Source organism: Giraffa tippelskirchi, chromosome 5, assembly GCF_054371585.1.
Source record: "Giraffa tippelskirchi isolate mGirTip1 chromosome 5, T2T-mGirTip1v1.2.pri, whole genome shotgun sequence".
In the NCBI taxonomy this organism is placed as follows: Eukaryota; Metazoa; Chordata; class Mammalia; order Artiodactyla; family Giraffidae; genus Giraffa; species Giraffa tippelskirchi.
Window position 1 is genome coordinate 53863754 of NC_137279.1, and position 24698 is coordinate 53888451.

A 24698-nucleotide genomic window follows, 5' to 3' on the forward strand; every position below is an offset into this window, starting at 1 on the left:
GAAGGCAAAAATATTCTAAGAATCATGAATGAAATGCAGTATAATTGTGCAACTGAATTATACTCTTAAAAATGTTTAAAACAATAAACTTTATGATATGTATGTTTGCAAAAATTAAAGCATATAAGTACTGGGACTTCCCTGGTGGTCTAGTGGCTCAAATATCGCCTTCCATCGGGCGGGGGGGGTGCATGTTCAATCCTTGGTCAGGGAACTAAGACCCACATGCCTTGTAGCCAAAACACCAAAACATAAAGCAGAAACAATATTGTAACAAATTCAGTAAAGACTTTAAAAATGGTTGATGCCAAAAAAAAAGTACTTAAAAATCTTGATAAATCAATAGATAAGATATATAATTTTAATTTTCATTGTTCTGATTAAAACTAAGAATTTTTGTATATTCATGTTTATGTCAATTGCTAATATTCTATTAATGTATTCATCTTTTATTTATTGACTTGTATAGAGTTTTCACTATATTATGATTATTAGTATATAAAGATAAAATCACACACACAGTTATTTTCTGTTGATTTGCTTAGCTACAGTGCTACTTTCAAAATGTCTTAATTATTGTAGAATTTTAATACATTTTAAGAATTTTAATAAAAAAAAGAAAAAAACTTTGAATAGTTAAAGAAACCTATACCCTTTTATTCATGTCACTTCCCTGTATTAACTGAACACTCATGCTGAAAATTATGATACAAAAGAAAAGGGAAAGACAGGGCAACCCATAGCTCCTTTTCCTTTCAGTCCTTTATTACCCAGTAAATAGAAGGCTGACAGTGCTGGTAGAATGTTCAGCACATATCAAGAAGTGAAATAAAATTAGTTGAGTTGATCCTGTGCATATCATTTCCACTGTTCTGGTAACATATGCATGTATGAGCTATGAAAAAATGAATTGTATAGTTCTGAATACAAATTAAACCCTCTCATAGTTGCATTTTTAAGGTGGCATTGCACAGTATAAAATGAATGGTAAAATTCGAGCTGATGATTAAAAATTTTAATATCACTTTACTTCAAACAATATTCAGTAGCGAAAGTAAAATACCAGAGCAAGCCAAGAGAGAGACCACTGAAAAAAACTGTACATTTTAATACTCTTAGCAGCTACCTTTTTTTTCCTGCTTTTAAAATAAAAAGGCCCTGAATTTGCGTTTTGTCCTGGGCCCTGAAACTTATATGGCTGCTCTTATTTGCAGATGATATGATTATTTACATAGGGAAAAAAAGAATAGCCGGAGTCTTAAAAAAACTGAAAGAATTTGGGATCCAGTTTCAGTACTTTAAAAAAGATCAATGTCATTTCTCCAAACTATCAGTAATCAATTAGAAAATATAAAAGCTTTATGTTTGATAAAAGTATTGTCAAAGTTGATTGTCAAAGTGCAGAGAGATACTCCCTTAATTGGCCACATATCTGTAAGGAGCTAGTGAAGTGAAAGTGAAGTCTCTCAGTCGTGTCCGACTCTTTGTGACCCCATGGACTGTAGCCTACCAGGCTCCTCCGTCCATGGGATTCTCCAGGCAAGAATACTGGAGTGGGTTGCCATTTCCTTCTCCAGGGGATCTTCCCAACCCAGGGATCGAACCTGGGTCTCCCGCATTGGAGGCAGATGCTTTAACCTCTGAGCCACCAGGGAAGTCCTATATAAGATATTATTTATAAAAACTAATAAAGTATCCAAGATCTAACTTAACCTGAAGTACACAAAACTTCTAGAGATAATTTCAACATCCTAATAAAAGACCTTAAGGGAAATCTGATTAGTTGGGCAGTCCAAGTCCTTGGATGAAAAAAGTGAATGTTATAAAGATACCAATTCTCCCCTAATTAATTTACAAATTTAAAACAGTCCTCATCGCAATCCCTGCTGAAGATTTTTATAGGTATATGAAGAATAAATGTACATGAATAGCAAAGGCAAATTAGTCAAAAGTGAGAACTAACTAGAGCAATAAAAAAAAAAACCCACAGGTCAATGGAACATACTAAAAAGCTATATTTATTGCTCAGTCACTAAGTCATGTCCAACTCTTTGTGACCCCATAGACTGTAGCCCACCAGGCTCTTCTGTCTATGGAATTATCCAGGCAAGAATACTGGAGTGGGTTGCCATTTCCTTCTCCAGGGGATCTTCCCAATGCAAGACTCGAACCCAGGTCTCGTGCATTGCAGGCAGATTCTTTACAGGGAATCCCATAAAATAGAGCTTATGCTCCATTATGCTCCATAGAACACAAGAGCCCATGAAAATACCCAATTGTGCATTTGAACTGTTCTTATGAAAGAAGATATGCACTTAAAGCCAACTATTATTTTGTTCAGTCAGTATCACTCCTGTCTTATGAGCTATGTTCAATAGGAATGTGTCTAGCAAACTACAATTATGCAAAAAAAAAAAAAAATAAGCTTTGCCTAAAGAACAGTTTTCCTTCCTTAGAAGGGAGCATTTTTAACAATGTCACACACACAATGAAAACAGGTAATTACTTTGGTTAAAAACTATGCACGAGTCTAACTTGGAAGTTACCAATGGAGTAAGAATGCTTTGTGGAAACGCTGACTGACTCAGAGCTTCTTATTTTTCCAGTCAACAAGATGTCTCTTGACGAATGTCATTTTAGTGGCCTCTCATGCATTACCCTGTTCTTAAGCCAATGGGAACGCTTCTAAAGTTTCACTCTGCAATTTGATGTTTACAGGAGTTTCCTGGTAACCATCCTTTATCAAACTAAAGATGACTTCTTTATAGTCTTATTAGGAATATTTTTCAGGCTGGCACGGAGTTCTCCATTAAGATTATTATGTATTTTTGTGTCTTTTAATCTAGAAATGTAAAACGTTACATTACACTCAATGTTTCCTATGTTGAGCCATTCTAGTATAATGTATTTTTTCTTACAAGCTGCTTGATTTTGCTTGCATATATTTATCTATGCTATTTGCATATATGGCCATGAGTAACATTTATCTATTAGATTTATGATACTCTCCTTTTCAGTTACAGTGTCAGCATTATGTTAGCCTTTCTTGCTTTATATTTTTCTAGAGTCATCAGTCTCATCTACATTCCAAATTCAGTGATGCAAAAAAAGTGGTAAGTAGGGGAATCCGCAGGCTTCCCAGGTGGTGCTAGTGGTAAAGAACCCACTTGCCAAGACAGGCAGGAGACATAACAGACATGGGTTCAGTCCCTGGGTGGGGAAGATCCACTGGAGAAGGTCATGGCTATCCACCCCAGTATTCTTGCCTGGAGAACCCCATGGACAGAGGAGTCTGGCAGTCCACAGTCCAATGGGTCACAAGGAGTGGGAGACGACTGAAGTGACTTAGCAGACACACTCATACCCTGGGGAATTCTCTGATGGTCCAGTGGTTAAGACTCTGTGTTTTCCAATGCAGGGGACACAAGTTTGATCCCTGATCAGAAAACTAAGATTGTGTACCCTATGAGGTCCCCTTCGGTAAAAATAATAAACTAAATGATAAGTATATTCTCTAATTTGGAAATCTTTTTGTATCTGTTTTTTCTTCTTTGTTGATTTATGATGTGATTTTGAATAGCTAAATATTTATCTATTTTATTGATGTTTTAACGAAAAACTCATTTTTGCTTAATTGAAATTTATGTTATTTTTATTAATTTCATAGCTTTATATTCCATTAATTTCTGCCTTATCTTTATTAGTCCCCTTCATTTACTTTATACAGCTTTTGTTGTTATTTGCTAAGTCATGTCCAACTATTTTGCGACTCCATGAACTGTAGCCAGCTGGGCTCCTCTGTCCATGGGATTTTCCAGGCAAGAATATCGGAGCAGATTGCCATTTCCTTCTCCAGGGGATCTTCCCGACCCAGAGGTCAAATCCCTGTCTCTTGCATTGGCAGGCAAATTCTTTACCACTGAACCACCAGTGCATGTGTATACTTTTTTAATATTTTTAATTGAATGCTATTTGATTTATGTTCTTTCTAGTTTTGTTAAAAAAAAAGCACTAAATAACAGTCATTTGAGTATTGATATTTTAATGTAGTAAATTGATTTTATATGTTTCTAAATGGCCTGTAACACTACTATGATTTACTCTTAAATCCTAGTTTTTTATTTTATTAATTTCTAAGTGGATATAATATTGAACATTTTTCAATATCTAGTTTTGCATTATAATTAGAGAATATTCACCTACGGATTTGTATTTATGGAACTTATTGATATTTTTCATAAATATAGAACCAGTTTTGCCAATCTGTTTGAGGAAAGTCTTTTTTTCTTGTTTCTTCATTAATAAGTTCTATATACATATATTTAACCAATATTGTTAGTTTGATTTTTAAATTTATATCTTTAGCTGTGACTATTTAATTTATACATCTCTGAGAGACAGTGATAAAGTAGCTCACCATCATGGAATTTCTGAATTTCTTCTTGTGTTTTCTGTAGATTTTGTTTTATGTATTTTGATACTGTTTTGGTGAATTGTTCTTGCCTCAGGCAGGGCCTTTGCAGTTGTGTATGCATTGTGTGTAGAAAATACATTATGCTGTTCACTCTGCCTAGGAATACTTTCCCTACCATCTCATCCTCAATATTCACATGACTTGTTCACTCCATTCAGGTCATCTCTTCAAAAAGGTATTCCTGATTACCATACTAGAATAGAAGCCTTCATCATTTTTAATCACCTTGATCTCTTTTATTAACCATTACCAATTATATTTATACATTCATAAATTTATTTCTTATCTTCTTTCACTAGAATACAAGGTTCTTGAAGGCAAGAAATGTTTTTGTCTAGATCAATGGTATATTCCCTGCCATTTGACAATGGCTGGCACATTGCTGATGCTCAAAAAATAAATGTCAGTGTTAATAAATAAGTGAATGAATGTACACTTTTCTCATAAGAATTCTGCTTATTTCATTTAATGATTTTTGCTTGAGTTTTGTCTAATATTAATAGTTTTTATGTTTGGTGTGGCCTTTATATTCATATTAAAAATTTTAGAAAGATTTTGTTTCACCTGGACCTGCAGCATATATCTGCTTTTTGCATCTTTACTCACTTTAGGAAGTTGTGTTTTAACATGAAAATATAACCCACTCACATTTATTATGGTTACTGATATATTTGGACTTATTGCTGTAATTTGAAGTTGTCTATTACCATTTTCCCCACCTTTTCTAGTCTTAATTAATAGCTGACATGTATGGATATTTTTGCATTCCAGTACCCTGTGATGAAAGGATACCTTTTTTTGGTATTAGTTCTAGGTCTTGTATGTCTTCATAGAACCATTCAACTTCAGCTTCTTTGGCATTAGTGGTTGGGGCATAGACTTGGATTACTGTGATACTGAATGACTGGCCTTGGAAATGAGCAGAGATCATCCTGTCATTTTTGAGATTATGCCTAAGTACTGCATTTTGGACTCTTTTGTTGACTTTGAGGGCCACTCCATTTCTTTTAAGGGATTCTGCCCACAGTAGTAGATATAACGGTCATCTGAATTAAATTCACCCCTTCTAGTCCATTTTAGTGCACTGATTCTTAGAATGTCCATGTTCATCATTGCCATCCTGTTTGACCACTTCCAATTTACCTTGATTCATGGACCTAACATTCCAGGTTCCTATGCAATATTGTTCTTTACAGCATCAACTTTACTTCCATCACCAATCACATACACAACTGGGTGTTGTTTTCTCTTTGGCTCCATCTCTTCATTCTTTCTGGAGTTATTTCTCCACTCTTCTCCAGTAGCTTACTGGGCACCTACTGACCTGAGGAGTTCATCTTTCAGTGTCCTATCTTTCTGCCTTTTCATACTGTTCATGGGGTTCTCAAGGCAAGAATACTGAAGTGGCTTGCCATTCCCTTCTCCAGTGGACCACGTTTTGTCACAGCTCTCCACCATTACAGGCCTTACAAATAGCTGAGAAAAGAAGAGAATCTAAAGGCAAAGGAGAAAAGGAAAGATATACCCATCTGAATGCAGAGTTCCAAAGGACAGCAAGGAGGGAAAAGAAAGCCTTCCTCAGTGATCAGTGCAAAGAAATAGAGGAAACAATAGAATGGGAAAGACTAGAGATCTCTTCAAGAAAACTAGAGATGCCAAGGGAACATTTTGTGCAAAGATGGGCACAGTAAAGGACAGAAATGGTATGGACCTAACAGAAACAGAAGATATTGAGAAGAGGTGGCAAGAATACAAGAAGAACTATAGAAAAAAAATCTTAATGACCCAGATAACCACGATGGTGTGATCACTCACCTAGAGCCAGACATCCTGGAGTCCGAAGTCAGGTGGGCCTTAGGAAGCTTCACTACAAACAAAGCTACTGGAGGTGATGGAATTTCAGCTGAGCTATTTCAAGCCCTAAAAGATGATGTTATAAAAGTGCTGCCCTCAATATGCCAGCAAATATGGAAAACTCAGCAGTGGCCACGGGACTGGAAAAGTTCAGTTTTCATTCCAATCTCAAAGAAAGGCAATGCCAAAAAATGTTCAAACTACAGCACAATTTTACTCATCTCACATGCTAGCAAAGTAATGTTCAAAATTCTCCAAGCAAGGCTTCAACACTACGTAAACTGAAAACTTAACAGATGTTCAAGCTGGATTTGGAAAAGGTGGAGGAACCAGAGATCAAATTGCCAACATCCTCTGGATCATAGAAAAAGCAAGAGAGTTCCAGAAAAACATCTACTTCTGCTTTATTGACTACACCAAAGCCTTTGACTGTGTGGGTCACAACAAACTGTGGAAAATTCTGAAAGAGATGGGAATACCAGACCACCTTACCTGGCTCCTAAGAAATCTGTATACAGGTTAAGAAGCAACAGTTAGAGCCGGACACGAACAACGGACTGGTTCCAAATTGGGAAAGGAGTACATCAAGGCTGTATATTGTCACCCTGCTTATTTAACTTATATGCAAAGTACATCATATGAAATGCCAAGCTGGATGAAGTGCAAGCTGGAATCAAGATTGCTGGGAGAAATATCAACAACTTCAGATATGCAGATGACACCATCCTTATGGCAGGAAGTGAAGAACTAAAGAGCCTCTTGATGAAAATGAAAAAGGAGAGGAAAAAAGTTGGCTTAAAACTCAACATTCAGAAAACTAAGATCATGGCATCCAGTCCCATCACTTCATGGAAAATAAATGGAAAACAGTGAAAACAGTGACAGACTTTATTTTCTTGGGCTCCAAAATCACTGCAGATGGTGACTGCAGCTATGAAATTAAAAGACGCTTACTCCTTGGAAGAAAAGCTATGACCAATCTAGATAGAATATTAGAAAACAGAGACATTGTATTACTGACAAAGGTCCATCTAGTCAAAGCTATTGTTTTTCCAGTAGTCATATATGGATGCGAGTTGGACCATAAAGAAAGCTGAGTGCCAAAGAATTGATGCTTTTGAACTATGGTGTAGGAGGAGACTCTTGAGAGTCCTTTGGACTGCAAGGAGATTGAACCAGTCCATCCTAAAGGAACTCAGTCCTGAATATTCATTGGAAGGAGTGATGTTGGAGCTGAAACTCCAAGTTTGGCCACCTGATGCGAAGAACTGACTCACTGGAAAAGACCCAGATGCTGGGAAAAATTGAAGGCAGGAGGAGAAGGGGATGACAGAGGATGAGATGGTTGGATGGCATCACCAACTTGATGGAAATGAGTTTGAGTAAGCTGCAGGAGTTGGTGGTTGGCAGAGAAGCCTGGTGTGCTGCAGTCCATGGGGTCGCAAAGAGTCGGACACACCTGAGTGACTGAACTGAACTGATGGATATTTTATAGTGTACAGTGTACCAATCCATATTCCAAGTACTTTTTAGTTTTTGTATCTTTTATATTTAAAATAACTCTATGATTTACATGCAAGTGGAGAAAGGCTTAGTAATATCCAGTAACTTGCTAAAGGTCCCATAACTGCTAACTTGCCAAACTAGGGCTTGGATATTGTCAATCTAACTCTAGAAACCATGATCTTAAGCTTCAGATTATGCTGCTTTTCTTATCTGAGTTTTCTTTTTCTCTCTCTCTCTCACAAATGATTTGAACACTACACTTTTTATTTATACACCTCTAATGATAATATGTAAATTTTGATCAATCACATTTCAACATATTTTCAAACAAAATGGATAATAGCTTCTACAACCCATCCCTCCTAAAATATATCAGATCACCAGTATGCTTCCTCCATTGTGCCTATGCTAAAAGTTTTGTTGACATAATCTAGAATTTTTAATCCAGGTTGTCATATTGTTATTAATTTTACTTTTCATTACACTTTTTCAAATTGCTGGCCAATATCTTCTGTCTTATATTCTAGACAGATTTGTCCACTTACTTTCTCTATAATTAATATTCTTCATCCATGTCCGCTCTCTTACTTGACCGCTTTCAATAATTTTTGGAAATTGATTATAGGACCAGTAACATTTAAATATCAATAACCTCAGATATGCGGATGACACCACCCTTATGGCAGAAAGTGAAGAAGAACTAAAGAGCCTCTTGATGAAGGTGAAAGAGGAGAGTGAAAAAGTTGGCTTAAAGCTCAATGTTCAGAAAACTAAGATCATGGCATCTGGTCCCATCACTTCATGGGAAATAGATAGGGAAACACTGGAAACAGTGTCAGACTTTATTTTTTTGGGCTCCAGAATCACTGCTGATGGTGACTGCAGCCATGAAATTAAAAGACGCTTACTCCTTGGAAGGAAGGTTATGGCCAACCTAGATAGCATATTTAAAAGCAGAGACATTACTTTGCCAACAAAAGTCCATCTAGTCAAGGCTATGGTTTTTCCAGTGGTCATGTACGGATGTGAGAGTTGGACTATAAAGAAAGCTGAGCGCAGAAGAATTGATGCTTTTGAACTGTGGTGTTGGAGAAGACTCTTGAGAGTCCCTTGGACTGCAAGAAGATCCAATCAATCCATCCTAAAAGAGATCAATCCTGGGTGTTCATTGGAAGATCTGATGTTGAAGCTGAAACTCCAATAATTTGGCCACCTCATGCGAAGGGTTGACTCATTGGAAAAGACCCTAATGCTGGGTAGGATTGGGGGCGGGAGGAGAAGGGGACGACAGAGGATGAGATGGTTGGTTGGCACCACCGACTCGATGGACATGGGTTTGGGTAGACTCTGGGAGTTGGTGATGGGCAGAGAGGCCTGGCGTGCTGCAATTCATGGGGTTGCAAAGAGTTGGACACGACTGAGCGACTGAACTGAACTGAACTGAACATTTTAGCTCCCTAAATGTTTTCCTTCTCTGATTATTTTCTCTGTCATAGCAATCTGTCTTTTTTTTGGATGAAATAGTATTTAAATTTTCCCAAAGTTACTTGATAGAATTTTTTTCTAGTTTTCTTTCTTATGCACTGATTCTATTTGCTCCAGTGCCAATTATGTTTCTTCCTTGTGTCTTTCTTAAATACTGCATATTGTTCTCAAGTAATTTTTCATGGTCCATTCAGATTTATGACAAGGATGATTGGTATTGACGGCTGTATTTGGTTTTCTTGGCCTTGTGGAAACCCTGGGATGGATGAAGCACAAGCTGGAATCAAGATTGCCAGGAGAAATGTCAATAACTTCAGATATGCAGATGACACCACCCTTGTGGCAGAAAGCGAAGAACTAAAGAGCCTCTTGATCAAAGTGAAAGAGGAGAGTGAAAAACTGTCTTAAAACTCAACATTCAGAAAGCTAAAATCATGGCATCTGGTCCCATCACTTCATGGAAAACAGATGGGGAAAAAATGGAAACAGTGACAGACTTTATTTTGGGGGGCTCCAAAATCACTGCAGATGGTGACTGCAGCTATGAAATTAAAAAAAACTTGCTCTTTGTAAAAAAACCTATGACCAACCTAGACAGCGTATTAAAAAGCAGAGACATTACTTTGCCAACAAAGGTCCGTCTAGTTAAACCTATGGTTTTTCCAGTAGTCATATATGGTTGTGAGAATTGGACTATAAAGAAAGCTAAGCACCAAAGAATTGATGCTTTTGAACTGTGGTGTTGGAGAAGACTCTTGAGAGGCCCTTGGACAGTGAGGAGATCCAACCAGTCCATCCTAAAGTAAATCAGTCCTGAATAGTCATTGGAAGGACTGATGTTGAAGCTGAAACTCCAATACTTTGGCCACTTGATGTGAAGAACTGACTTATTGGAAAAGACCCCGATTCTGGGAAAGATTGAAGGCGGGTGAAGAAGGGGTGTACAGAGGATGAGATGGTTGGGTGGCATCACCGACTCAGTGAACATGAATTTGAGTAAACTCCAGGAGTTGGTGATGGACCAGGAAACCTGGCATGCTGCAGTTCATGGGGTCGCAAAGAGTCGGACACAATTGAGCGACTGAACTGTACTGCCTTGTGGAAGTTTGTTTTACCAACCTATTTAAGGGAAAGAAAACTTTAACCTTTGTGTAAATGTATAAGTATGCTAAAGAGCAGACTTCCTTTTAGATATATGAATGCGAAGCAGGAAATCCCCAATTATCAAAATGAAAAAGACTTTTCTTGGGGAGTGTAGTATTTTATGGAGTATTTCACTCCTGAATATAATTGAATTTTTGCATCATTTTGGATTTTTAAAGTTATTAATAACTCAAGATCTGCTCCAATTGTTTCCCAAGTGCTTCCACTATGAGTATACTAAGATATCTCCAGATGATACTTGATATTAATCATTGTGATGAAATAACTTTTGAGCATTTTCTCTAGAACATATGCTAAGTGCTTTATTTGGATTATCTCACTTTAGTCTCAAAACCACTCTATAAAGTTTGTACTTTTATTGCCCATGTTTCACAGATAATGAGACCAAGGCTGAGCATGACAACGAAACCCATGAAGGCTAAATACCTTGTCCAAGGTCACAAAGTTAGTAAAGGATGGAGCCAATATGTCGATCCTGACAGGCTGACTTAAACATAGGTGCATACTGCCTCTCTCTGATATGCTGCCACTTTTCTCTATTGTAATGTGGAAAATGGAATCTTCTTTAACCCTTAAAAGGGTCATGACGCTTAGAGGAAAATTCCAGAAAAAAAAAGTATGGGTGAGACAAAGGCATGGATTATTGGAAGGTGTGCCTTGTGCATTGAGGCATGGAATTCCTATATCTGCAAAGGCTGACTTCTCCTAATGGCTTACCCAGGCCACACTTTGGAGATTTAAGGGTCTGTGATAGCTCAGTTTCAGGCTGTTGTTATGATTTATAGCCAGGATACAGCCCTGCACATAGCAGTCATGTGCCATTCTGTTTAGACTCGAGTGCTCAAAAGATTGCCTCTTGTCATTTCAACCCCAGTTTAATAGGAAACACAAGCCACCCTGGAGATGACAAACCTATTGGCTGGTTGGATGTTCAACTCCTCAGCTCTGCAGAGCTTGAGCTTTCTATTTTTAGAGTTTAATGCAGCTGAACACACGCTGGGTGAGTTTTGTTTAAGGCCTCCTGCCAGACTTGGCTTACCACACACACCAGCCGAAGAGGCAACAGAGCAGACCAATTAGCCAGCAGCTGTCTGTCAACTGAATAAATGAGGTGAGTAGATAGCAAAGGGCTGTCTTTGCCACAGACAGTAAGCAGAACACATGGATTAACTCTTCTGGTCTCAGAGCTCTGTAGGGTAACCCACTAATTTATTCAACTGGACTCCTTGATTTTTATTAGAGGAACTTGATGACCCTACCTTTGGCAAAGTAAAGGGATCTCACCTTAATTGCCATAGAGAATATCCATTTTTCAGGTTATCATGAGATAATGCTAACATGAACCTGCTATTAAGACTCTGGTTGTGAGAAATGATTTTTATCGAGATGCCTTAAAATTATATATAATATCATAGAAAAGAATGTTTTAAGAAATAAAACTCCACAGTTTGTCTGTCTGGGCTGATTATCTTAACTCCCTTCTTCCTAGCTTTGTGTTTTTGAACAAGCTACCTGACCTTTCTAGTATGTTTCCTAGCTGGCATATGAGAGTAACAGTTCCCTCATAATGGACTTGCTTAGAGGATTAAATCAGATAATCCTTGTAAAGTGCTTAGAACAGTACCTGGCACAGAGGAGGAGTTTAGTGGATATTGACTGTTGTTATTACATATTTGAAATTTTAACCAAACTGTAGAACCAAAAAGGTAGCGTTATCATCACAGTTTTTACTAATGATCTAAGGAAGGATTTAAGTAAAAGGATCAAGTTCACATATTTTGAGTTTAACTGAATTAAGACTCAATCCTCCACTGTTTGATTCTAAAATCTTGGAATTTTTCAAGAGCTTCACCAAACTTTACTCCCTGTAGGACAGCTTTTTTCTGACTTGGTCTTTGGCATTATGCCGAGTCCCCACAAGTCTATAATGAGACAGACTCATTACATCTGTGATTGGAGCAAATGAAGGGTTCATGTTAGGACTGTTGTCCACCACATCACACAGCAGTTTATGTGTTCATGAGAGAAATTCCTTGGGAATCAATTTTTGATAAAATTGTGCTCTTTCTGAATAAGCGGTTTGTTTAATTTTTCTTACAGAGAACTGTCTCTAATCATGATCTTTCTTTGTTTTGGCCGTTAAGAAGCTTAGAGTCAATTTGGTTGCCCTTTTCTAGTCTTTCCAACTACTTATCTTATTCCAGATTTGTAATACTCCTTTTGTTATTCCCTTCTCTCATTCCCTTGATAATATATTTTATCCCATTTAACAGAATACATTTTATAAACTTCTACAGTGCCTTTTAGAAAAAGCAAAAATGAATGTATAAAAATTCTAAAAATATAATTCAATATATGTTCATCTCATTTCTTGGATTTGGCCTTTGCTAGTCCCATTGGGTCTAGCATTTTCCCAGGGTTAGAAAAGCCCCACTGGAAATATGAACACAATTACTTAGTGCTTCATGATATCTAGTATGATAATAACAAGCCAAGGCTAGGCTGATTTAAACTAAATCAGCAAAATTTATGAAAATAAAAAATTTCATCATCAATCATATGCTAATTTATTTCATACACAAATGATTGGCTGCTAGGGGTATAAAAAAAATCAAGGGTAGGTAACAAGTGTATGTGTGCTCAATCACATACAACGCAAAGAACTCTTTGCGACCCCATGGACAGAGGAGCCTGTAGAGAAGAATACTGGAGGGGATTGCCATTTCCTCCTCCATGGGATCTTCCCAACCCAGGGATTGAACCTGCATCTCCTAAGTCTCCTACACTGGCAGGCGGATTCTCTACCGATGAGCCACCTGGGAAGCCTGTAGGGAACCAGAAGAGGAAGCAATTACATCAACTTATGAACACCCCTCTCTCTTCATTCAAGGCTGGTGCAGGTTCCCCTTCACTGTGATCTCTGCCTTGTATTTATTACACTACAATGTAATAAGGGTTGTTTCTTGATTTTTATTACTTTCATAAGCCCAAGATAGCACTACAGTGATACATAGAGAGATGATATAAATAATACAAAGTCAACGCATTTTCTTGAATGAATGAGTCAAGGGTGCAGAGGAAAAACACTCAATAGAGTTGGGTAGATGGGAGACTTGAGGATTTCTGTCTTAATAGACGCATGAACATTGTGTCTACTAAGTGAAAATGTGTAAGCCAGTCAAAGAAGAGGAAGGGAATTCTAAGCAAAGGAATTAGTGTGCACATCATGTAAAGTATGATGTGCTGGGGGAATTGCAAATATTTCAATTTGTCTCTCATCTGGGTTAAGACGGACTAGAAGAGATGAACTTGGAATGCGAATTTTATCTTGTGCCTTATAGAGAGTCATTGATGAATTTTAGGTAGGGGAAGGGGCAGGCTATGAGATGATCATGTATGTGTTTTAGAGAGATTACTTTGACTTCAGTGAGGACTGGGGATGGATGGCAGACATTTAGGAGGCTATTACATCAATCTAGGAGAGAAATGATGAAGCTTTTAATTAATTAGGTAGTGGGAGTTGTAATGGAGAGAAGGGGTATACGTGAGGTTTTAAGGTAGTGGAGTCAACAGACTTAGTGATCAATTGCAGATGGAAAATGTGGGAGGGGGAGGAGTCCGCAATTCTTCCCACGTTTCTATTTTGGTTAACAGGATGGATGTTGGTGTCATTTTTCTAAACAAAAAATAAAAAAAGAAGGTGAGGGGAGTGTGATTAAGTGAAATATTTGGACACATTGCCCTTGTGATGCCATGGGTAAGGCCAAGTAAAGCAGGCTTTTAGACGCAAGGATCTAGAGCTTCAAAGATTGATTTGGCTAGACACTGCATAACTTGGGGTCTCCCGAAGTTAGCTCCACACAGTCAGTGTAGAGCTGACTGTGGAAGACGTGAGCAGAATGTGTTTTCTAAGCAGATTAGAAAAGGGTAAAGGATAGAATACAGTGAACCATTGACCTTTGGGAGATGAGCAGGAAAAGAGGATCCAACAAAGAAAGCTGAGAAAAGCAATGGGAGAGAAAAATTAGTGAGATCTCAAGCCAAGAGAAAAAAAAATTATCAAGGAATCAGGAGAGTCTTTCATTTCCAGCAACTTGACAGACTAGATATCCTGAACAATCCTCCTTCTGGAAAAAAAATGCTGGAAAAATTTTTTTAAATATTTTCAAATGAATTGCTGAACTGTTAAGTAAGGAATCCTCAAAAGCAAAAATCATAATGCAAGTATAGAGCCAGAGAGTCAAGCTGGCACTGAGAAATAACTGTGGAACTCCAGAGAAGTTGAGCTTTCACCTTGAGAGCCATGAAGCATACACAAAGCAGGAGCAAATAAGAGGAACATTCTAATAGGAGATGCTTTAGAGACATGAGAATCTTATTATAGTACAAGAGTAAAAATAAATAAATCAGCTCAGCCAAGGAAGAAAACCAAGAATCTTGCCTAGTTTGAGTTCTCTTCAGTAAGAAGGGTGAAAAAATATCACCCTGAGAAAAAGTTTCTTCTAAGAATTCAGAATTGCAAACTAGATCTTACATTGTTTCAAAATGAAATCATATTAAGAAAAAGAAAACCACAAATACTAAAACACAAAGTAAACATCGAACTGAAACAATAATTAACAGAAATAGCAGAGATCTGCTCTCACATTAACAAATATTATATATTCAAAAATTGAGTAAAAGAGCAAAGAGCAAAGAGCAGAAACAAAATGTTTCATGTATTAAAGATATTAAAGAGCATATTAAACATACAGTACAAAGTCCAAAATATTACTAATCAAATTTATGGAAGGAGGCAAGTACAAGACTGCAAGAGAGGTAATATTTGAAGATATTGTGGCTAAAATTTTAAAGAATTGATTAAAGAAACCAATTTTAACTCCAGGCAAGCTACAAATTTCAAGCAGAATGTGTTTTAAGGCACATTAGTGATATGCAATATACCGAAGAAGGGAACATTTTAAAAGTGGACGGAGAGAAAAGAACATTCATGATAAAAGAGGGAGAGGAACATCTGAATTCTCAGCAAAAATAGGCAGTCAAATAAAATACTCAATATCCTGAGAAAACAAAGCTGTTGTTCTAGGGTTGTTTATTCTCTTTCAAGAATAAAGACAAAATATGAAAATTTCAGATAAGCAAAACAAGAGTTTGCCATCAACAGAACTCTATTTAATAAACTTTGAAAATGTGTACTTAATAAAGGAGAAGGAAGTAGCTGCAGATGGAAGGCAAAAGATAGAAAAATAAATAATGTACAAAGAAATTAATAAGTATGTGGGTAAACATAAGTCATTAATTCTTTAAAAATAACACTAACATATATGTTAGATGTTAGTGTTATTTTTATATATTATTATATATACTAGTTATTATTAGCATAATGTATAAAATGTATTATTATATATTATAATTATTATATATAATGATTATTTATATGTATTGGTGTAATTACAAGAGATTGATTGGAATGTTCTTAGATTATCTGTTATCTGAAGAGAGGTAACAATACCAACTACCTTTATATTTTGTTAAGTACACATGTTAAATGCCTAGAGAATCTTTAAAGCACTTGACAATTTTTACTTTATCTTTTAAAATTATTTATACTTTGACAGGACACTTTAAATTATTTCTGTAACAATTCAGATAACACAGGCATAAAGCAATCAATATTTCTTAAAAATCAGAGACTGACCAATACTGTCAAATGTACAAGAAAGTCAAGTAAATTAAAGAGTAGAGTACTCCTAGAATTTAGAAACTGGAAGTTTCTTTAACAGCTAGAAATCTTGAAGGAAGGAGTGTCAGTGCAGTCGTGAGAGTGGACATTTGACTATGTGAAGAGGCAATTGTGGGTAAGGAAATGAAGATAATGAGCATCAATCTTGTTTTCTATTTTTTTTTTTTAAGTATTTCGACTATAATGGAAAAATGAAACAGAAAAGTGACTGGTGTTGGATGAAGAATCAAGAAGAATTTTAAGTTTTGAGATATTTGAGTTTATTTATAGGCCAAGAATAATAAGCAATTGACTGGGGTTAGCTGAGGATGGAAAAAGAAAGATAATTAAAGATTCCATGTCCCCAGAACATGATGCAGAGTACAGGTGGAAAGGATAGGCCAGAAAGGCAACACCCTTCCATTTATACAAGGATACAAGGAGAAGACTAAAATAAATAGTATCAGAAACGAAAGGGAAAACACCCTAAATATCATAGAAATACAAAGGATCATAAGAGACTACTATGAATAATTATGCATCAACAAATTTGACAACCTAGAAGAAATGGATAAATTCCTAGATATATACAATCTTTCAACACTGAATCATAAAGAAATAAAAATATGAGCAACAATCTTTCAACACTGAATCATAAAGAAATAGAAAATATGAACAAATTACTAGTAAAAGATTGAATCAATAATCAAAATCTCCCAACAAACAAAATTCCAGGACCGGATGGCTTCCCTGGTGAATTCTACTAAACTCTCAAAGAAGAATTAATACTAATCTTTCTCAAACTCTTCCAAAAATTAGAAGAAAGATTGCTTCCAAATTCATTTTACAAGGCCAGCATTACCCTGATACCAAAACCAAACAAAGATGCCATTAGAAAAGAAAATTATAGGACAATAATAACAGGACAATTCCACTTCCAGATATTTAACTAAAGAAAACAAAAACACTAACTTCAGAAGCTATTTGCACATCCCCTCCCCATTTTCATTACAACATTATTTATAATAACATTATTTGCTTCCAGATATGGAAGCAAAGTAAATGCCCATTAAGAGATAAATGAACAACAATGTCTCTCTCTCTCTCTCTCTCTCTCTATATATATATATATATATATATATATATATATATAGGCTTCCCAGGTGGCACTAGTGGTAAAGAACTCCTGCCAATGCAAGAGACATAAAACACATAGGTTCCATCCCTGGGTTGAGATGATCCCCCGGAGAAGGAAATGGCAACGCACTCCAGTATTCTTGCCTGGAGAATCCCATGAACAGAGGAGCCTGGCGGGCTACAGTCCATAGGGTCACAAAGAGTTGGACGTGACTGAAGCAACTTAGTGCACACACACACACACACATATACATATATATAAATACATATATATATGTAATTATTAAGCCACTGAAAAAGAATTCAATCTTGCCATTTGCAACAAAATGGATGGAGCTTGAGGGCATCATGCTAAGTGAAATAAGTCAGACAGAGAAACACAAATATCATATGATCTCATTTTCATGTGAAATCTTAAAAAAACAAAAACAAGCAAGCAAAATAAAACATAGCTCATAGATACAAACAGTTTGATGGTCACCAGAGGCAGGAGGATGGTGCTGGGAAAAATAGATGAAGCAGATCAAAAGGTACAAACTTCCAGTTTTAAAATAAGCCATGGGGATATACGCACAGCATGATGATTATTATTAATAAATATGTAATATAATTGCATATTTGAAGTTTCTAAGTAAGGACTTTGAATAAAGAGGATACAGGGTAAGGATAGGTACAGAGATTATATACATATATAATACAACTTTGTATATATAGATAAAACTTTATAAGAATCTTAAAAGAAGGAGACAGAAAGCAGCCTAGTATAAGTATTTAAGAACAGTAAGGTATATTGAGAACTGCTGTTTAGGGAAGTGGAGTGGGAACTGATACAAGACTTACAGAACCTCAAGGCATGATTCAGAGCTTAACTGAGGTTCAAAATGTCATATCTGAAAGGGGACATCATACATGGTGGTATTCTTTCCCCAGCAGTGCTCAGCAGGACAGCAATCAAGGAAAGAGAAGTTTGAATTCAGAGTTGGGATTTTGCTGGCTTTAGGGTCAAAAGCACAAGGAGGTTGAGTTGGAGCAGATGGAAATTAATAGTGAAGCTAATGAAGCTTCAGGCCCAGGGCCTCTGATGCATATGCCTGTGAGGACCCACAGAGTACTCACATGGTCATACAGTTTCTTAAATTTTACAAAAGTGGAATATTTAATTGGTCAAGACCAATCTCTTCATCCACTCTGTTTTCAGGTCTGTCACACTTCCTCTCTCTTCGTGTGACAAACACTTCTGTCATCCAGCTTAAGGGAAGCCAAGTTAAGGGTTAGGTTTAGTAGAATATGTTTATATGATTCACAGACTCTGCCATGTATAAGTAAGTTGTTGTTGTTGTTTAGTCACTGAGTCATGTCCAACTCTTTGCAACCCCATGGACTGTAGCCCACCAGGCTCCTCTGTCAATGGGATTCTTCAGGCAAGAATACTGGAGTGGGTTGTCATTTCCTTCTCCAGGGGATCCTCCCCACCCAGGCATCAAACCCTCATCTCTTGCACTGACAGGTGGATTCTTTACCACTGAGTTGCCTGGGAAGCCCATGGGTAAGTTACCATTATATAACTAATTCCAGGGGAGGATTGGCTTTCAGAAAATTCCCTCTGCTCCTCATCACCTGAACTGTGCTGCAGAGTCAGGACCAAGAGTCCTCTTGGGGTGGGCATGTGTCCCACAGTGTCCAGCACCGAAGGGGTATGAAAACTGGTTGATGAATGTTGATGATTCGGAGAGTATTGAAGATTAGTCATTGCACAAGAAAACATGAAACGCCGAGAAATCTTAAAGCCCATAAATGAAAGAGGCTTAATAGAAATTTCCCCAAGTTTGACAAAAATCCTAAAATGACTGTAACAAGTTACAAAGCTGAGGGGACTTCTCTGGTGGTCCAGTGGTTAAGACTTCACCTTTAAATTCAGGGGGTTTGGGTTTGATCCCTGGTTGGGGAGTTAAGATAACACAAGCCTCATGGCCAAAAAACCAAAATGTAAAATAGAAGCAATATTGTAACAAATTCAATAAAGACTGAAAAAAGTTACAAAGCTGAAAGAAAATGTTCACTATGTATTTGAAATTGTCTTATTATAAATGTTTCTCTTTTATTATAATTGGGGCATTATACTGATTTTTAATTATGTGTTTATTTTTTGATATTTTTGTTTATTTATTATTTTTTTCCAGCTTTATGATGACGTAATTGGCATATAACATTGTGTTTGGATAAAATGTGATTAGTGTGGTTCCTCATCATCTTCCTTCCTGAAGTCACTGAAGTTTGCTTATTTTCAGAAGAATAATGATTTGACCAGTGTAGACAATGCTTCTGGAAAAGATCCTGATTCTGGAAAAAATTGAAGACAAAAGGAGAAGGGGGAAACAGAGGATGACATGATTAGATAGCATCACCGACTCAGTGGACATGAACTTGAACAAACTCCAGGAGACAGTGAAAGACAAGGGAGCCTGGCATGCTGCAGTCCATGGGGTCACCAAGAGTTGGACGTGACTTAGTGACTGAACAGCAACAACAACAGACAGTGTTTCAGGAAAAAGCAACAGTAGTGAAGATAAAAGATGGGGCTGCTTTATTCTTGTTGTCTTCCTGATTCCATGTAAATAGTTAATATTACTATTTATTGGTTTATTTTTGGCTGCACCATGCAGCCTATGGGATCTTAATTCTCTGACCAGAGATAGAACCCAGGCCCTGGGCAGTGAGAATACAAAACCCTGAACAAGGCAATGGCACCCCACTCCAGTACTCTTGCCTGGAAAATCCCATGGACTGAGGAGCCTGGTAGGCTGCAGTCCATGGGGTCGCACAGAGTCGGACACGACTGAAGCGACTTAGCAGCAGCAGCAGGCTGCTGCTGCTCCTGCTAAGTCGCTTCAGTCGTGTCCGACTCTGTGCAACCCCATAGACTATAGCCCACCAGGCTCCCCTGTCCCTAGGATTCTCCAAGCAAGAACACTGGAGTGGGTTGCCGTTTCCTTCTCCAGTGCATGAAAGGGAAAAGTGAAAGCGAAGTCGCTCAGTCGTCTGACTCTTAGCGACCCCATGGACTGTAGCCTACCATGCTCCTCCTTCCATGGGATTTTCCAGGCAAGAGTACTGGAGTGGGGTGCCATAAACACTGGACCACCAGGGAATTCTCAGTTTATTTTATTTTTGACAATTTCAGGATAGTAAATAGAATCTTATGAAATATTTGCTATAAAAAGAAGCATTGATTGTGATCAGACTGAGAGCCACTGGTTTAGGCCAACCAAGTATCTGGGGCTTAGATTCAGTCCTCAGAATTTTTCTCTGTGTCTTTCATCTCTACATGAATTTCCTTCAACTTAGGACCTTCAACCATCCTTGCCAGTTTGAGGAGAGTAGGGCTGTGTACAGAGGTCTGCATCAGGGCATTCTATGACTTTCTTCCAGGGGACATAAATCCATCACAAACCACTTTTCTCTCACTCTTTCTGTTCCTCAAAGACATCAACTTGTTTCTGCCCCAGTACTTTTGCATACTCTTCTCCTCAGATTTTTACATGTCAAGTATCTTCTTGTTTTCAGTTCCCAGCTTTAATATAACCCTTGGAAAGGCCTTCTGAATGCCCTGTTTAAAGCTTCCCCCACAAACACTCCATTACATGATCCTGTTTTGGCTCCTTCATCACACTAACTACTCCTGAAAATCAACTTGTGGATAAAGAAGATATGGCACATATATACAATGGAATAATACTCAGACATAAAAAGAAACGATATTGGGTGATGTGTAGAGACATGGATGAACCTAGAATTTGTCATATAGAGTAAAGTTAGAAAGAGAAAAACAAATATCATATATTAATGCATATATGTGGAATCTAGAAAAATGGCACATATGAACCTATTTGCAGGGCAGTAATAGAGACCCGGACATAGAGAATGGACAGGTGGACACAGTGGGGAGGAGTAGGGGGTGGGATGAACTGGGAGACTGGGATTGACATATGTACAAGTCATGTGTAAACTAGATAGCTAATGAGAACCTGACATATAACACAGGGAACTCAGCTCAGGGCTCTGTGGTGACCTAGAAAGGTGGGATGGGGAGGGGATCCAAGAGGGAAGGGATATACGTATACAAGCAACTGACTCACTTCGTTGCATGGCAGAAATATCACAACACTGTAAAGCCACTTTACTACCCCCCCAAAAAAAACCTTAAAAAATTAAATTAACTTATTCACTTACCTTTTTAGTGACCTTCCCTTTCCACTGAAATGCAAGCTCTATTACAGCAGTCTGTCATTTTCAGCTCTGTGTTGCCAGTAACTACACAATATCTGGCATACAATAAATGTTCAACACCTATTTCAGAAATAGGTGGGGTCAGCTTCAGGCGGTGATAAGTTGTGAGGGGCCATACACTGCAGTGAACTGTCCATAATGGGGAGGTTCAGCTGGCACAGTGCAATCAGTCTGCACCATCTGCAGCTGTCTGGGGATCACATTTCCAAATCACCTGCTCTGGCCCAGGCTGCAGGAACTGAGCTGTCACACAATGCCTGGTAATTATCCCAGACTCATCTACACCTTCCCTGTCTATGTCCTAATTGAGGTTTAATGACTTCGGTCACAGAAGAGGACTTTTCCTGCCTTTCTAGAGGTAGATTCTTTCATCTGAGAATCAAGCCAATTAGTCTAGCATCTGGGGTAATTGACAGAAGTCAGGCCTGACTGCATGGAATTCCCAGGCCAGACAGGTCTCTGTGGTTGCTGTCAGTGATGTGCCTGTCCGTTTTCAATGTAACTGAGATGCACTTTAGAAGATGAGGACAGAAGCAGAGATGGGAGAAGTCAGAGTATATGAGGTGTTTATGATTTAAGCTGCACACGAACTTTCTTTACACCTTCTCTATCTTAAACGCTTCTTCTGCTTTATAGACAACAAATTCATTACATAAAATTAGGTATGACTCATTTGCATGTCCTTTGATTTTATCCTTTTAGCATAATTTATAATCCATTTAGAGACACAGTTCAGAGACCTAATTATCATACTGAGAGAGGTTTCTCCTTGAAATTATTTATCTTCAGTATCCTGACCCCTTGCCTTTCCTTTTGCCACTCTCTCCTCTGCTGCCCAGTCATGAAGCCCAGCAAAGGCAGTGCAACTAAGCAGCTTCCTTGAAATTAGATAGACTGACCCCAGGACTAGAAGGTTACCAAACTCTAACTAAAAGAGGTGGAAACAGAGACGTGGTGTCTTCCTAAGTTTCCTTGCCTGAACCCAGGAACACCTGTGGAAATATTTGGCCTTCTAGAACCTTCAGATCCCCTGTAATGAATGGAGTAATCAGCAAGCACACATTAGGGGTTCACACCAGTCTTTCTGGACCACCTTTGTTTGTGTTGGATTAGTTCCACCCCAGAGACAGGCAACAGCTTGGGAGATGGAATACTGCTGGGTAAAGTGATGCTCTGAAGTCAGCTCCGGATGAGATTTTAGTTCTGCTCTAGGCTCTGGAAACCACCTTGTGGCTTTAAGTAACCCCTAAAATCGTCTCACAAAGAGTAGGATGATTATCACCAACAGAACCTGGCTGTGGAGCAACTGGTTCACTCAGATTTTCCTTAAAGTGTGAAAATGAAGATTATAGCCCTCAGAAATATTGTTTTGAGAAGGGGGAAGTGTGCATGCTTATTGAATTATTGGCTGATGTTCCAGTACTCATTGGAAAAAGGAAGTGATGGATGGGCTTTGGAAAGACTGTGAATGAGCATGGCCTCTGCTTAGCCATATATTTTAAATCTGAGCCCAAAGTGGCCATCTCATGGATCATATTACAGGAGAAAAGTAACAAACATGCACACACAGGTTTCTTTTTTTAATATTCAGACATCAGAGGAGTGAAAAACCATGAAGATCACATCACTAATTCTTGAAAAGACCATTCCAGTCAATCAACCTATAAGTATTTCCTAACCTATTTGGATATACTAAGGGTGCTACAGAGCACAGGGCAAAGGAAAATTCACAATGGTTGGTTAAATTATATCATTTACAGCAAAAGTACTCTGGGGAATTCAGGAGGGAGAGAGATGACAATAATTGCTAACATTTATTGAGTGCTTCCTATATGTCAAGCACTTTGTAAATAAATACCTGGCAGGCATTAACTTACATTATTAATCCTCCCAACCCTCTATAAAGTGGAAACTATCATCATATCCATTTTACAAATGAGATACTGATACATAAAGAAGTTAAATAACTCCTACAGGGTACACACTTATTGAATGACTTACTCCCTCTTTTTGGGGTGAAATAATACAGTCACACAAAAAGATATAAAAAACTATGTTTAAAAAAAATACATGCATACCCATCACCCAGCTTGAGAGATGTTATTACTAGCAGATAATATCCACTGGACACTAAATATCTTCTGGACACTGTGAAATCTGCTGTCAGGCTGGTTGAATAGAGTGATACTGGCCCTTAGGCCACTCTGGCAATTTCTTGAGGTTCACCACTCTTTCAGGCTCTTGTTGCGATTGGTGATAAATTGAACTGTCGTCAGATCTTTGCATCAGCTTCTCATCACATACAAATGTTCTAATGAAAAGGAGAATAGTAGATAATACTACGTAGGAAAATAATAGTCAGATTTCTTTGAAGTAGGAATCTCTTATCACAGATCTATAGCCACACATGAAGGGACACCCCCTGCTCTTTGCTCAGCTGCACATCGGCATAGAAACTGCTTTCTGGATAATACTACGTAGGAAAATAATAGTCAGATTTCTTTGAAGAAGGAATCTCTTATCACAGATCTATAGCCACACATGAAGGGACACCCCCTGCTCTTTGCTCAGCTGCACGTCGGCATAGAAACTGCTTTCTGGGTAACTCTTCATTCTCCTTTAGAACTTGAGCTTCCAGAACTGAGAACACGGTCTTGTTCCTGAGTTTCAACAGTAGCATTTTCAAGTTTCCTGTGCCTACAGTTCTGTAGAGAATGTAAAATCATTCACAGGAGATCAAATTTAAGACAGCAGTCACTGCCTGCTACTTCCGTAAAAGACCCTCAGGGAGTCTGTTTCTTGAGTATTTGTCAGTGTCCTCTGATCCCTCATCCATCATTTCCTGTTGAGAACATGGAACAGTTCTCGAACAGTGAAGATATTTCAAGAGAGATGTTATTGCATGGGTATAGCCGCAAGCCTCGAATATCTCAGAGTAAATCACTTTCCTTTTTTGCCTCCACCCCCACCAAAGTGAGGTTTCCCCAAAGGCCCAGTGGTAAAGAATCAGCCTGCAATGAGGGAGACAAAGGTTCAATTCCTGGGTTGGGGAGACCCTATGGAGAAAAG

At 37.9% G+C, this 24698-nt stretch overlaps 1 long non-coding RNA gene and 1 other non-coding gene across 2 annotated transcripts; both read right to left on the reverse strand.

The window, feature by feature from the left end:
- Positions 1-1583: 1583 nt before the first annotated feature.
- TRNAW-CCA (transfer RNA tryptophan (anticodon CCA)) lies at positions 1584-1655 on the reverse strand. Its single transcript has one exon. It is a non-coding gene; the product is annotated as a tRNA-Trp (tRNA).
- Positions 1656-19480: 17825 nt separating this feature from the next.
- Positions 19481-24249, reverse strand: LOC145506976 (uncharacterized). The gene is made up of 2 exons (XR_014054480.1): positions 23708-24249; positions 19481-19682 (listed from the first exon to the last, which is right to left on the reverse strand). It is a non-coding gene; the product is annotated as an uncharacterized LOC145506976 (long non-coding RNA).
- Between the last annotated feature and the right edge of the window lie 449 nt (positions 24250-24698).